The following is a 14,370-nucleotide window of genomic DNA, read 5'->3' as shown; positions in this document are numbered from 1 at the left end:
CATAGAAGAAAGAGACAAACCCACATGCTTACAGCCATCTGATACTTGACAAAGGTGCCAAAAATAAATGTGGAGAAAAGATAGCCTTTTAAACAAATGGTGCAGGGAAAACTGGATATCTAATGTAGAAGAATGAAATTAGATCCTCATCTCTCACCCTGCACAGAAGTCAAATCAAAATGGATCAAAGACTTGGGAATTAGACCCGAAATCTTGCAATGGCTAGAAGAAAACATAAAGTCAACACTCCATCATATAGGTGCAGGCCCTCAACCAGACCCCTAAAGCTCAAGATATAAAACCAAGAATCAACAAGTAGGATGCCACAAAATTAAAAAGCTTCTGAACAGGAAAGGAAACTTTTAGGAATGTAGAGAGAGAACCCACAGAATGGGGGAAAATCTTTGCCTACTGCCTCTTTGACAGGGAATTAATATCCAGAATATAAGAACTCAAACAACTCACCCCTCAAAAAAACCCACAAATATTCCAATCAATAAATGGCCAAAAACTAAACAGACATTTCTCAAAAGAACAATCACAAATTGCTAACAAATACATGAAAAAATGTTCAACATCTCTAGAAATCAGGGAAATGCAAATCAAACCAACACTAAGCTTTCATCTCATTTAGGCATGAGGCAGGTCAACCATTTATATGTGATGATTAGATGAGCTCAAATAAAACCAGAATGGCAATTATCAAGATTACAAATAATAATAAATGCTGAAGAGGATGTGGGGAAAAGGTACACTCATACATTGTTGGTGGGATTGTAAATTAGGGCAACCAATCTGGAAAGCAGTATGGAGATCCCTTTTAAAAATAGGAATGAAGCCACCCTATGACCCAGCTATCCTACTCCATTGTGTTTATCCAAAAGAACTAAAATCAGCATACTATAGCAATAGAGCCACTTCCATGTTTATAGCAACATAATTCACAACAGTCAAATTATGGATCCAGCCCAGTTGCCTAATGGATCAAGAAAATATTACACAGACACACACACACACACACACACACACACACACACACACATACACAATGGAGTTTTACTCAGCCATAAAGAAGAATGAAATTATGGTGTTTGCTCGCAAATGAATGGCAGTGGAGAATATAATAATCAGAATAAGCCAGACTCAGAAAATTAAGGCTCTAATGTTTTATATGTAGATACTAGAACAAAATAAAGGAGAAAAGGTAGTGGATAGGTACTAAATAAATTCATAGGGAAGATCAGTGGAGTAGGTGGCAAATGAGAAGGAGAGAGGAAGGATGGGAAAGGGGAGGAAATATGGAAAAATTAACAAAATCATGTTTATGGATACATAAATGTTGCAAAGGGAAATTCACCTTTACGTATATATAGAAAGTACCTATCAAAAATAAATAAATATAGAAGCAAAAGGAAGATCAATAGAGTAAGGAAGGAGAATAGGGGAGGGAGGAGGAGAGGGCAAGGGGGCATGGGGATTGAAATCAAATTCCATGTATGTATGAACCCAACTTAAGTATAACTATAGTACTCTCATTAAAAAAAAAAAAGAAAATTAGCTAAGACTTTTAAAATTCTCATTTAAGGAAATGAATCACTGCAGGCTGATGCGAAACTTTGATACAACAATAGCACACAAAAACCAAACAACAACAACAACAAAAAAAAAAACCAGCAACTGCATGTTGAAGTGTGTGCGACATCTAATGCAACCTCATGTTTTGTCTTCCCTGTGGTCTTTTTTCTACTTTTACACAGCCTGTGAGGAACATCAGTAGTTAGTCAAAGTGATGACATCAGTCTCAGCAAGACAGCTGGAGAAATTATATGGTAAGATGGGAATGACACCATCATGCCATCAATTGACCCAAGTAACATCAGATTATTTACCTGCTCCAAACAAGGTACCTTATCTACCTTGAGGCCACCCAGGCCCTGCCACCTGGAGTCAATGCTGGCTGCTTTGAATGAAGTGAGGCAAGTTCTGGGTGGGCCAGTTCACACAAACACCAACAGATTAGAGATCTCCCCTCCTGACCTACCTTGGTACTTTTGAATCCCTCATCCTGAGGATGGCCATCTGTCCTTGAACAGCAATCAGGCAGCAGCTGGGCATGTCCAACCATTGAAGACAAAGTCCTCTTTACTTCAGACCAGAGTGTACCAAGTTTAGAGGTCAGCAACTGTTTTAGGCATGAGGCAGGTCAATCATTTATATGTGATGTTTAGATGAGCTCAAATAAAACCACAATTATACTTCTCTAACTAGCACAGGGGCAGGAAAGATAGCAGGTCCCCACCCTGGCCTTTCCTGTTTCTTCAGAAGTCATGGGAATGAGTTTGCAATTGAGTCATATGTCTTTGTTGGCCTACTCCTCTTTCAGGCCCTAAAACCACAAGCAAAGGAGAGAGGAGACACTCACAGGGTAGTTCTCAGGGAGAAGGAAAAAGATTTACCTGGTAGTAAGAGAAAGTGTTCAGCACACACGGAATCAATCAGGCTGGGTTCAGTGGGTCTGAGGTAGAACTTGAGCATTTTGGGGAAGGTCTTTTTTCTCCAGGTGATGCTCTGCTCAGGAAACTGTGCATCCACAGGTGCAGTAGAAAGCATAAAACAGGGGTCCTCCAAGACACCCCAGGACCAGCAACATCAGCATCATTGGGAATGCATTAGAAATGCACAGGCCTGGCCTCACAGAGACAGAAGCAGGAATTCTGGGGTGAGTTGCAGCAACCCAGCCCTCCAGGAGACTCCAAAGCCTGCCCAAGTGTGAGGAGAATTAGAGGACCTCAGGCAGGAGCTCTGGGTCTGGATCTGCCTCTGGATCCAGTTATTCAATAGCTCTGTGATGAGGGGCAAATCATCAAACTCCTCTGGCCCTCATTAGCTTCTCCCATAAAAAGAAGAGGAAAGATTCAATGAACTCAAAACTGACTTAGGACATTAAAATTTCATCATCTAAGAAAGTTTTTATAGTATACTTCAAAAGCATTTTTATATAACAGAACTAGAACATAATCACTATAGCAAACTCCAAAAATATAGAAAAAATATATACAAGAAAATAGAGGTCAATGAAGATTTCTCCACCCAGAGTTAATTCTATTACCATTTGAAATTATTTAAATCATCTGGATTATTGTTTACCTGATAACTTTTCATGTTTATGCCATAATTTATGTGGCCTTTCCCCTATATTGAATGTTTTGGCTTTTTCTCACTTCTTGATATTGTTTTGATTAACATTACCATTTTCTCTGCATTTGTATATTTAAATTCTTACCTCAAGACATACTTAAGAAAATCCTAGAAATAGAATCATTGGATTATTACACATGAATGTTTTTGAATCTGGGATTTTTGTTATTGTTGTTGCTGTTGTCACAGTGCTGGGGACTGGATCCCAGAGTCTCATGCACCCAGGCAAGCACAATACCATGGACCTACATCTTCAGCCATTCTTTTTTTTTTTTTTTTACTTTTTAAAATTTTGTACATGATGTGGAGTTTCACTGGTCATGTATTCATATATGGACATAGGAAATTCTATCTGATTCATTCTACTGTCTTTCCTATTCCCATCCCCCCTTCCCATCATTCCCCTTTGTCTAATCCAATGAACTTCTTTTCCCCACCTTTATTGTGTGTTAGCATCCGCATATCAGAGAGAACATTCAGACTTTGGGTTTTTGCATTGCCAGCCCTTTTAAAAATTTTTATTTTGAAACAGGGTCTCACTAAGTTTCCCAGGGTAGCCTTGAACTTGCAATTCTCCTGTCTCAGCCTCCCAAGTAGCTGGAATTACAGGTGTGAGCCAAGAGTGTTTTGATACATCACCAACTTTATTTTTTCCCCCAAACACAACCCAATTCACACAAACACCAACAGATTAGGGACCTCCACTCCAGACCCCCCTCTCTAGCATGAGTGTTATTGATTTTCATTTCATATGCTGGTAAGAGTCAGAAGCCTCAGTAGCAGGGTGGTGGTTGTCGTCAGGAAAATAGCTGGGGTTGTCAACTCCTAAGAGAGATTTAGACTCAAGACAGAGCCATGTATTGGGCCTGGGAGCCCAAAGACTGGTTAGAGTAGTAAGAGAGACTGTCCAGGGACTGAGGATTGCATTTTCAATAAGCTCTCCTTAAAATGTAGCATGGGTATGTCCTTGGGATCTATGGAAGAACCGTAGACTGGTGGTCTATCGTCTTCTCTAGATCTTGATACTAAGAAGGCAGATGGTTTGACCCCTGAAGGACCAGAGCTGGGCCTGTCTTAAGGTAGGTGGGGAGAAACCGGGAAGTAGATGAACTCCTAAGGTCCCCTGTGGCTTAGGATGCTAGGTTAATTTAGTCAGAGCTGGGGGACGAGGGAGTCCTCCTCCTCCTGCCATCCCAGGTACACAGGCACCCAACAGGACTTCTCATCCGGGATCTTCTTGCCCATTGACCTTTCCTTCTTGTCTTTGTCTGACAACCTTTCATTTCCTTCTTGTTACCTGGTTCCTTCCTGGACCCAGGATCATAAAGAAAAAGGAGAATAGTGACTAGAATCCTGACCTTTATTTATATGTGGGGGTGGGGAGAAGGAAAGGGAAGTGGTGACCTTATTTTATCATTTATTTATAGCCTCCCCTGTTTCCCACAAGGGTATGGGGAAGATCCCCTTTTTGGAAATCAGTTCACAAAGCAGCAGCCCTGCTAGTTATCAGGCCAGCAGTAGGAGAAAGAATCATTCTGGCATTTGTCTGTTGCATATTTTTAAATGTGAGCATTATTGGGATGAGAGACAGTTTTAGACTGGTGGACAAAGGCATAGCTTTATGGTTAACCCAAAAGAATTGAAAATAAGTGCTCAATAAAACTTGTACCATAGTGTTATTAGCTGCACTATCCATAATAGCCACAAAGTGAAAACAATCCAAATGCCTATCAACAGATGAATAGATCAACAAACTGTGGTATACCTATAGTGGGCAGTTATTTGTTGCAATAAAGAGGAATGAGGTCCTGATGTATGCTAGAACATGAAAGATCCTGGAAAATATTATGCAGAGGGAAAGAAGGCAGACAGAAGGCGCTAGATTGTATGATTTCCTTTATGTGAGATTTTTGGAAAATAAAATTTACAGAGAGAGAAAGCCCATAGGTGGATGCCCAGGGATGCAGGGAGGAGGACTGGGGGAGTGACTGCTGATGAGCACAGGGTTCATTTTGGAGTGATGAAAAGTTCTGGAACTAGATAGTAGTCATGTTGCAGAAAATTGTGAATAGACTGAATGCCACTGAATTATACTCTTTAACATGGTTAAAATGATAAACTATGGTATTAGTATCTTACCACCACAAAAATTTAAAGACAATTTTTTTCTCAGGGGTGGGGGACGTAGACATTGTTGTTCCTATGTTCTATCATGTGCCAACTGTGTGACCTTAGACAAGTTACTTAAACTCTCAGTTCTTTTTTCCTCATCTGTAAAATGGAGATGATTATAACAGTACCTACCTCGTAGGGTTATAAATTTTCAGTGAGTTGAAATAGGCAAAGAGCACAGTGCCTCTAGTAAACATGCTGTAGAGACTTGTATTTGGCAATGTCTGCAGACCTTCCACTGTGATCACAGCAGGGATTGAGGGTGGGACAGTTGTACTGGCATCTAGTGAGTAGTGGCAAGGGCTGCCACTGAACACCTCAGGATGCACAAGGCAGCCCTCACAACAAAGAATTGCCCAGACCCAAATGTCAGCAGTTTCAAGGAGAATCCCTGATTTAAACATGTCATGTAGGGAGATGTGCTTCGTCTCATGAATGTATAGATGAAAATAGGTCAGATGGAAAATTCTGTTAGGAAAAAACTGTCATCAAAAGTACTCACTGTCTACTGTGTCTAGAGAATGCATTCAACAACGTAGAAGATGTAAAGGGAGCCAAGGAGCCTTCCTCGGGTACCTAGATAAAGAAGGGCTCTGTGTAAGCATGCTCTCCAAGAAGGAAGTTTTCAACAAGAGGCTGTTGTTATAATTTTCCTTTAGTAAGAGGGTGACCTGAGGCCATCCACACTATTCACAATCATGCTTGTTCCAATGGAACACTCCAGTCCCTTAGAGAAGGATCTTAAGGGAGCAGTGTGTGGTTCCTTCACATGTCTGAATGGTCTTGTGTGTGAGTCAATCCCATTGAACAAATATCTGAAAAAGAACTCACTGTCACAAATATGAATAAAAATTATTCATTATAAATAAAGACATGAACATAAAATAAATGTTAAAATTTGTATTCAACCATCCATATGCCAAAAGAAGATGGAGTCCCTGTCTGCTCAGTTTTCAAAGACCTACAGTTTATCAGATTCTGAAACTGTATATTCATGAGATTAGCCTAGTTGAGATTGCAGAATTTGTTCCTACCCAACATGGTTGGCTGGCCAGCCATCCAAAGGTTTCTCTCTTGGTTTGCTAGCAGTGAAGGTTTGGAAAAGAGTCCTTATTTCTTGTCTCCAGCTTTTTACCATTAGGCCAAGCATTAAAAAACTTGCAAATGTATGTCAAGCCTCTGTCAGAGCCAGTTGTTATTGGGGAGTGGACACTGGGAAAGAGGAAAAAGGGGTCTGTTGGAGCCCGTCGGGAAGGCAGACCCCTGGAGGTTCAGGACCTTAGAAGCTGAGGCACGGGGAGGCCAAGATGGTGGGTGGGACACCCCATGCCATCAGACGCCTTGGTCTGCCATCCTCCACAGCTCTGGCTTCTTGGATGCATAAGGGTTTTCCAGCACCTTATATTTATCCAGTGTCTGCCATGGCAAGGGCTTTTATTTGACATTGTTGCCTAATCAGGGGAAACAAAGGCAGATGAGGCACAGGCATGACACAAAGGGCTCTCAGTGTGACAAGGGAAAAGACCAGTTATAAATCACTGCCACATGAGACATGGACAGCACAATCAGAAAAAAAAAATGGATACATTTTTTTCTCTAACTATGGGATTTCAAAGGACCATTTTTCCTCCAGTGGAGGAATTTGGAAAAGTCCCTTTGGAGAAGAAGGCATTTGAATTAGAATGTGAATATTGGTGAAAATGTAGACATGTTGAAATGATCCTGGAATATTCTAAAGGACAGAGCAAGCTTCCAGGGTAAGAAGTTGAGCATATCAGAAAAGAGATTTTGTTGGAATTGTGTAAGGAAATAAGATGAGCTAGATATATTGGAACCAGATCATGAAAACCCTGCAATGCAGGATGCCTTTAATCCACAGAGAAGCCCTGGAATTTTGTGAGCAGATGGGGAGGGCTGAGTGGATTCAGTGGTGCTGTGCAGCTGTGTGTTAGGTGGACTGGAATTATAACCAGGGTCTGAGTTATTATGGTGTAAGAAAGGTAAAAGGGAGGTAGACGTGACCGCTATTTTACATGAAGCCTCTGGCAGGGTGTGGTGACAGGACGTGGCAGGCAGCACATCGCTAAGCTCAGGCAGCCAGGCACAGTGTTTAGGAGCTTGGATGCTGGATACAAATGCCTGGTCTTCTAGTCCTGGCTCTGTCATTGCATATCTTTGACAGATTACTTTTTTATTTTTACCTCTCAATGCCTCAATCTCTTCATTCATCAAATGGGGATAAAAATCTTACTCCTCATATCCATGTGCCAAAGATTAAATGAGTAAGTATGTGTAATACATTGTAAGCATCATCTGGCACAGCCGGAGTTATCATGCTCAATATAAAAAAGTGGCTCTTATTATTATTGAAGGTAACAGAATGGGAGAATGAACTTCTGAACCCAGTAAAAATGATGGTGAAATATGGAAGTAGAGAATTACACAAGGAAAGGATCACTGTTTTGTGCTCCTTCCACAAGGCTACTTGGGGAACTCTGCTGAAACATGGGATCACGTCTCATTAGAGGGCAGGATGAAATTTGTGGACTGTCCATCTCCATAATGATTCAGACATCTGCATTCTTCTGACTTTCTAAGTTTCCAAAGTTCTGATTTTGCTGTCTGGCATGAGCAGGGTTAAAGTTCACCAATCGATCAGGAATACACTCAAGACATGACAATTTCCTCACTTCTAGTAACAATGAGCCCCAGAACCAACAACTATGGTCTCACAGGAGGCCATCAAATAGATTATCCTTTTAAGAGCATACAGGGATTTTGGAGAGACTGTGACACCAACAGACTGAGCATTGAGGTTGTTTTATTCAAAAGAAAAACAACTGTGATGTTTTGGTTTTAGTTAAGGAATATTTTCATATCTGTGTGTGTTTGGAGGAGGTTGTGGGAAGGAGGATAGAGGAGAAATAAGGGGGCATCCTACAAGCAACACATCTTGCCTCTTATTTTTTTTTTAACTTTGATTATAGAACTCAGAGCTGAAATGCTCTGCTCTTCTTCCATATTCCAGTCAGTGCTCAGATTGTTCCAATTTAATGCATGCATAAGAATAAAGATGAAGCTCTCAAGTGCTGGGGTAGATTTGGCAAAAAGAGATGAGGCTTTATCCCTGTAAGATTAAACAATCATCAGGGTTAAATGTTTAATCTGCTGGAGTTCAGCCCAGGATGGGAGTTCAGAGAACCAGAATAATGGATACAGCCTCAGACTTTGAACATCAGAGCTAGTTGGGGTGATGTGTGTGTGAGAGAGAGAGCGAGGGGGTGGGGGGTGGGGGGATGTGCTATTAAGTAGGAGAGGTCTCTCTTTTGCAATGTGCTGGGGCAGGAGGAGTAAAGCCGCCTGCCCCTGCCTCCTGGATCCTCAGTGCTAACTGGATGCCACTTCTGGCGGTTGCTGTACATGTGAATGTGTGCTATTGTTCCAGGCACATGCTGGCCTTAAGACATAGCACAAAAAAGGCCTGTCCTTAATCAGAAGCAGAGCCCCCTCCATCACTCAAACTGGCCCTTCCAGGTCACATGCCGGAGGCCTCTGCAGACAGGATGCAGCTGCCTCAAATCTGCTGCCTAACATTAGCCACAGTTGTAAGACCCTGACAGCACAGAGCTTCCCAGGCTCTGCAGGAGAAACTAGAAAGATCTGAGATCCAGGCACTATGTTCTCTCAGGAACTGTGGCTGGAAAATGAGAAAAAGTGCACTGTGGTTCGGAAGTCTAAGCAAGGCAGGAAGCGCCAAGAGCTGCTGGCCGTGGCATTGGGGTGATGGTGGAAGTCAAAGGTGGCTGGCTTTGGCCCCCTCTCAAACTCTTTGCATGTTCACAGATCTCCTCCCTGGTTCGAAGGGCTGTCCTCACACACAACGACAACCACTTCAACTATGATAAGACACACAAATTCAAGGTAAGATGCTGCATCCTTCCTTTGTCACACCTGAGCAGGTAGGGAGGGTCCGTTTGTGGTTTCCATCTGGTCCGGGGTGGTCCTGTCAGGAGACAGAAAATTCCTTTGTTTCTCACTTTGAGCTTCCTACTTAATACTGTTGCCTTGTATTGAATCCAACCAGAGGCCCCAGAAAGCAGCTTGCTGGGTGCTTCTGCCTAGAAACACCTATCTGTGTATTGACTTAGTTCCTGATAATCAGATCCATTTCCCTTCCCGTGTCCAGTGAAAGAAAAACAGAGCATGCCCACTCTGTGCTTAGAGATGTTCTCGTGGAAGCTGACCTGTACTTTTCCACTCTGAGTAGCGGTAAAAAAACTTGCTGTCTCTGAGCAAGTGAAAACAGTTGCCATTTCACATTTTGGGTTTTGTCCTTTGTTTTCAGCAGTGCTACCTCCCTCTGTTTCTGTGTAGCCAGCTGTGAAAGGAAATGATGAGGAGAGATATCAGCCAGTTGCTTTGTGTATGCTCTGGGTGCAGGGCTACCCTCCTCGCCTAGCCAAGCTGGGTCCTGCTGCCCAGACCAAACAAAGATAGGGAAGCCTCTGAAGTGGACTTTCCCACATGTATTTATAAAACAAGAATGACTGTCATCTCCATTTTAGATCAGCACTTGTACCTATGACCTGCCATCAGAAAATTATGGCCTATTTCTTTTACTGTGTTGTCCCAAAAGGGCAGGTAGGGAATCTGATACCACATTGTCTGGCTTGACATGCTTCTGAGAGACAAGAGAGAATTAGAAATTTACCCCAGCAGATAGGCTGACAACCGAGAAGACTGGAGAGATTGGAGAGGAAGCATTCAGGTAGAAGAGAACAGGAACGAGAAAGAAAATATGAATTGCTTTCTTTTTTAAACTCAGTTCCTTTAGGGTCGGTAAACCCTAGTGACTGTTGGGACTAGATAACCCTTGGTCAGAGGTGACGGGGAAACAGATTTTCTGCTCTTGCTTGCCAATCCTCCACCAGAACCAACATGCGTCTATGAGATAATAGACATTCGTGTGAGTTTGGTGTGTCTCCCTGCTTCTGTTTTTAGAAGTCAAATGGCTCAGGCATTTGTATGCTATCATTCAACTGAGGAATGGAATTATTCAGCCCTACATATCTAGCATTAGGGTGAAGAATTGCATTATATAGGTTTTGTTCCATGCCGAGGCTCTTACTAGTTCCCCAACACTAAACAGTGACAGATCTAATTTGGAGCATAGAAAGTCTATGGTTTGTTTTTTTCTCCTTCCTGTTTTCTATTTTAACCTTCATTATTTTTCGGCCTTCAGAACGTGTTTTTCTGACTTTTGGCAGAAATCCCTGGCTTGGGGTATCCTGTGGATATACTACCGTGGAAGAAAGAGTGGATCTTCTTGGACTTATAAATACTTTTTCTTCCTCTCAAAAATTCCAATTATATTGGCTTTAAGATACTATTGGAATTATGTGCCCTCCCATAATGTCTTTATGGACTAGCTTCTCCATGTATATACTATGTCTGAGCTAATGTTAAAAATAAAAAAATTAGATTAAAAAAACATACACACGTGTATTTAGTTGATTGATAGGCTTCAAAGCAACGTCAGTCAGTCTTTTCAATCTTAGGACTCTGAATGGAAATTTACTATTCAGACATTTTAAAACAAAAAGACAGTGCATTTTATTTCTTAAATAGTACTGTTGCTACCTGAAATGTTCAATATCAGTGAAAAACACCAGTTTCAAAAATGTTCACTTAAAAACTCAGAATCTATTCTGTGTGGCCTCTTCTAATTTTCAGCTATTGAGACAAAGAAAGGCAGAGAAGAGACAATATGTTGAGAGGGGTACAAAAGCCAGACAGGAGCCTTCTCTCATGTGTTTTAAATAGACATCTTTGAAACTTAACAGACCCCAGACTAGTGGCAGCAGTTGATTGTGGCTTTCAATAGTACTGTTCGTGCCACTGACCCTAAGAGTGAGTGACCAGGGCTGGAGGAGGCATTCCCTCTGTCCTTCCTTGCCCCTTGCCCTCCTGGCATCCCCAAAGAAGTGTAAGTGGAAACTTTGCATGGACTTTGGAAGAACATTCCAAAATCGGTTCTGTGCTATAAATACAACAGTGGGCTTTTAGTAAAAAGCCACTAACTGAGAAAGAAATTTCTTATCAAAGTCTCCACTCTCTGCTTGGAATTTCTGTTTTAAACCTTAATATTACACTAGCTGTTTCTTTATGTTGACTTCTAATAGATTTTATTCTGAAACTTTCTTGATTTATAATTTACGTTCTTATTTGAGGATATTGGGTACAGGGCATAGAGTAAGTGTTCAATAAAAATAATAAATAATCACATTTTCATGTTTATTGATCCTTTCTGGACTCCTCTGAGATTTGCAACTGCCAGTAGAATTGATTCCTCACCCCATAACAAGACTTTTTTGCCCCTGTCAGGCCTGTTCCATATAAATTCCTCTTTCTTACTCTATCCAGGAACTTTGTCAAGAGGAATGAAAAGAAGCCCCAACAAACTGGGAATCTGTGCTCCATCCTATCAGAAAGCTCCCAGCCACTGTCCCTGACTACACACACATATCTACTGTGCCTGTTTTCAAGCAAACAGAAAAACCCAGAATAGAGTCAGAACTAAAACTTTTGGAATCAAATTACAGTGATGCCTCACATCATGCAATGATTATGTACTTTTTCAACCTTGTAGGCTGATGCAATTCTTGCTCATTTAAAGCTGGAATTTTCTAATGTTATTCACACCTATTTGGCATGAAGAGGTATTTATTTAAACAATGGCAAAAATAACAGACTCCACCCTAAAATGAAAATTATTTATCAAGAGAAAATCACTGTAATTTAACTCAGTTTATGTTTTTAATTAAATGTAACTTTTAAAATTCTATTTCTTATTGATGCATTATAATTATACACAATAGTGGGATTCATTAAGCCCTATTCATACAAGCACATAACATCATTTGCTCAGTCATTTCCAAGTACCTTCCCTTTTCCTCTTCCTCCCTGCCCCTTATCTTCTTGCTGTACTCTACCTATCCCCCTTCTATTATTATTATTATTATTATTATTATTATTATTATTATTATTATTATAATTTTTATTATTATTATTATTATTACTTTTATTATTATTGTGGTACTAGGAACTGAACCTAGGGGTGCTTAACCACTTAACCATATCTGCATCCCCTTTTAAATTTAGAGAGAGGGTCTTGCAGAGTTGCTTAGGTTTGCTAAGGCTGGCTTTGAACTTATCCTCCTGCCTCAGCCTCCCAAGCCGCTGGGATGACAGGCATGTGCCACTGCACCTGGTCTATTATTTTGTTTAAATTAGTGTGTTATAATTATATAAGCACAGCATATTTGTATGGACTTAGCTCATTTTATGTTATGTAGTTGACTGGAAGAGGCACTCACATGTAACTGGCATAATCTTTTTTTTTTTTTTTTTTTTGTGATGCTGGGGATCAAACCCAGGCCCTCACATATGCTTGACAAGTGCTCTACCACTGAACCACACCCCCAGCACTCCAGAATAGTTTCTCCAATAACACTTTGTGGCTGAATTCTAAAACTCAAACCCCAGAACCCCCAGTATCTGGATGGCCATCCTTCCCTCCCATATTTAAAACGTGGCGAGGTTGTCATAGGTGGCTTTAGCACTCCTGGCCACAATATGATCTTTGGCAAAGAACTTGGTTCCCTTGACCTCAACTTCCTCATCTGTGAAATGGGAATGTTGTGAGGTTTAAGGAATACCTCTAAAGAACTTTTGATCTCCTGGTCCTTGTAGTAAGTATTCATTTGTTGTTAACCTCTATCATTATTTTATTATTCTTCTATTTGTGTCTCTCAATTGTGCCTTTTGTTTAGTTTTTCCTGTCTCTGTATTTCTCACTCTTTACCCTCATACCCCTCTTTATTCATCATCTCTTTCTTCCTTTCTTGCAAAAAGATGTAATAGAAAATGAAATAAACTCTGATGATTTCTTTGAATGTATTTTATCATATACCAGTCCTGGTTTATGTTCCTCATTTATTTATAAAGTAGACAAATGATCTAGATTTTTTAGATTTAGATTTCATGCATACTTTTCCTCAGTTCTTAAAAAGTCTTTTTATCTCTGAGGACTCTTAATTTTTTAGCACTTTTATAATAAATGACCAGAATCTCAGTGGCTTAAAAACCTCAAAAATTTATTTTCTCACAGTTTTGGAGAAACCAAGGCATGGGCTGGGCTGGTCCCTTCTGGAGACTCTGAGACAATCTCCTGCCTCTTTCCTACCTTGCGGTTGTTGGGGGGACTTGCAGGTCCTTTGGCTTCTAGGTATGTCCCTGCAGTCTCTCTCTCTCTCACACCATCTTTTTCTCATCTAGTTCTCTGTACCTCTGCAGGTCTGACTATTATAAGATCATTGAATTTAGTGCCTACCCCAATCCAGCATGACCTCATCTTAATTGTATCTTCAATTGCCCTGTTTCCAAAGGCCACATTCACAGTGACCCATGGTTAAGACTTGACCGTACCTTTCTGGAGGATGCAAGCCATTCATTATAAACTATTATTTTCAGGAACCTTCAATAAGAGGGATATCTAGCTTCATCCAAAGGTGAAGCATCATTGGTGCTATAAGTAAAAATTCAAAATTTCATTGAGAGTTTTCATGTCCACTAGAAAAATTCTTTAGATGCAATTTAATTGCTATTAAATGTCAACTCCTTGGTCTAGGTGCCTCTACTAATTTCTGTGACCTGGGGAAGTTTTCATTGATTTTTCTTATCCATGCTTTAACGCTCTGACAGAAAGTGATAAAAGTTTAGTCATTCCTGATCTCTTAACTTTACTAAGCATTTCTTCATGAAAAGGATTATGGTAAGGGCATAAAAATCTTTAAAATAACTTGTGACTTTTCCTAGACTGTGGTAAATTGTAAGTGTCAATTTACTGTAACTGATTCATATTCAGAGTATATATTTCATAATCAAAGCTATGATTAGCTATTGCTTCACGTTAATATTTGTGGTTAGAGAGGACTGGCT

The 14,370-nt window shown here is 40.5% G+C and overlaps 1 pseudogene; it reads left to right on the top strand.

Moving 5' to 3' along the window:
• Window positions 1–14,370, top strand: part of LOC143389532 (beta-chimaerin-like) — a 101,764-nt pseudogene that overhangs the window by 58,421 nt on the left and 28,973 nt on the right.

This window comes from Callospermophilus lateralis, unplaced genomic scaffold (genome assembly GCF_048772815.1).
Source record: "Callospermophilus lateralis isolate mCalLat2 unplaced genomic scaffold, mCalLat2.hap1 Scaffold_63, whole genome shotgun sequence".
NCBI classification, from domain to species: domain Eukaryota; kingdom Metazoa; phylum Chordata; class Mammalia; order Rodentia; family Sciuridae; genus Callospermophilus; species Callospermophilus lateralis.
Note: the sequence above shows the minus strand (reverse complement) of the source record. Positions and strands in the feature narration are given on the sequence as shown.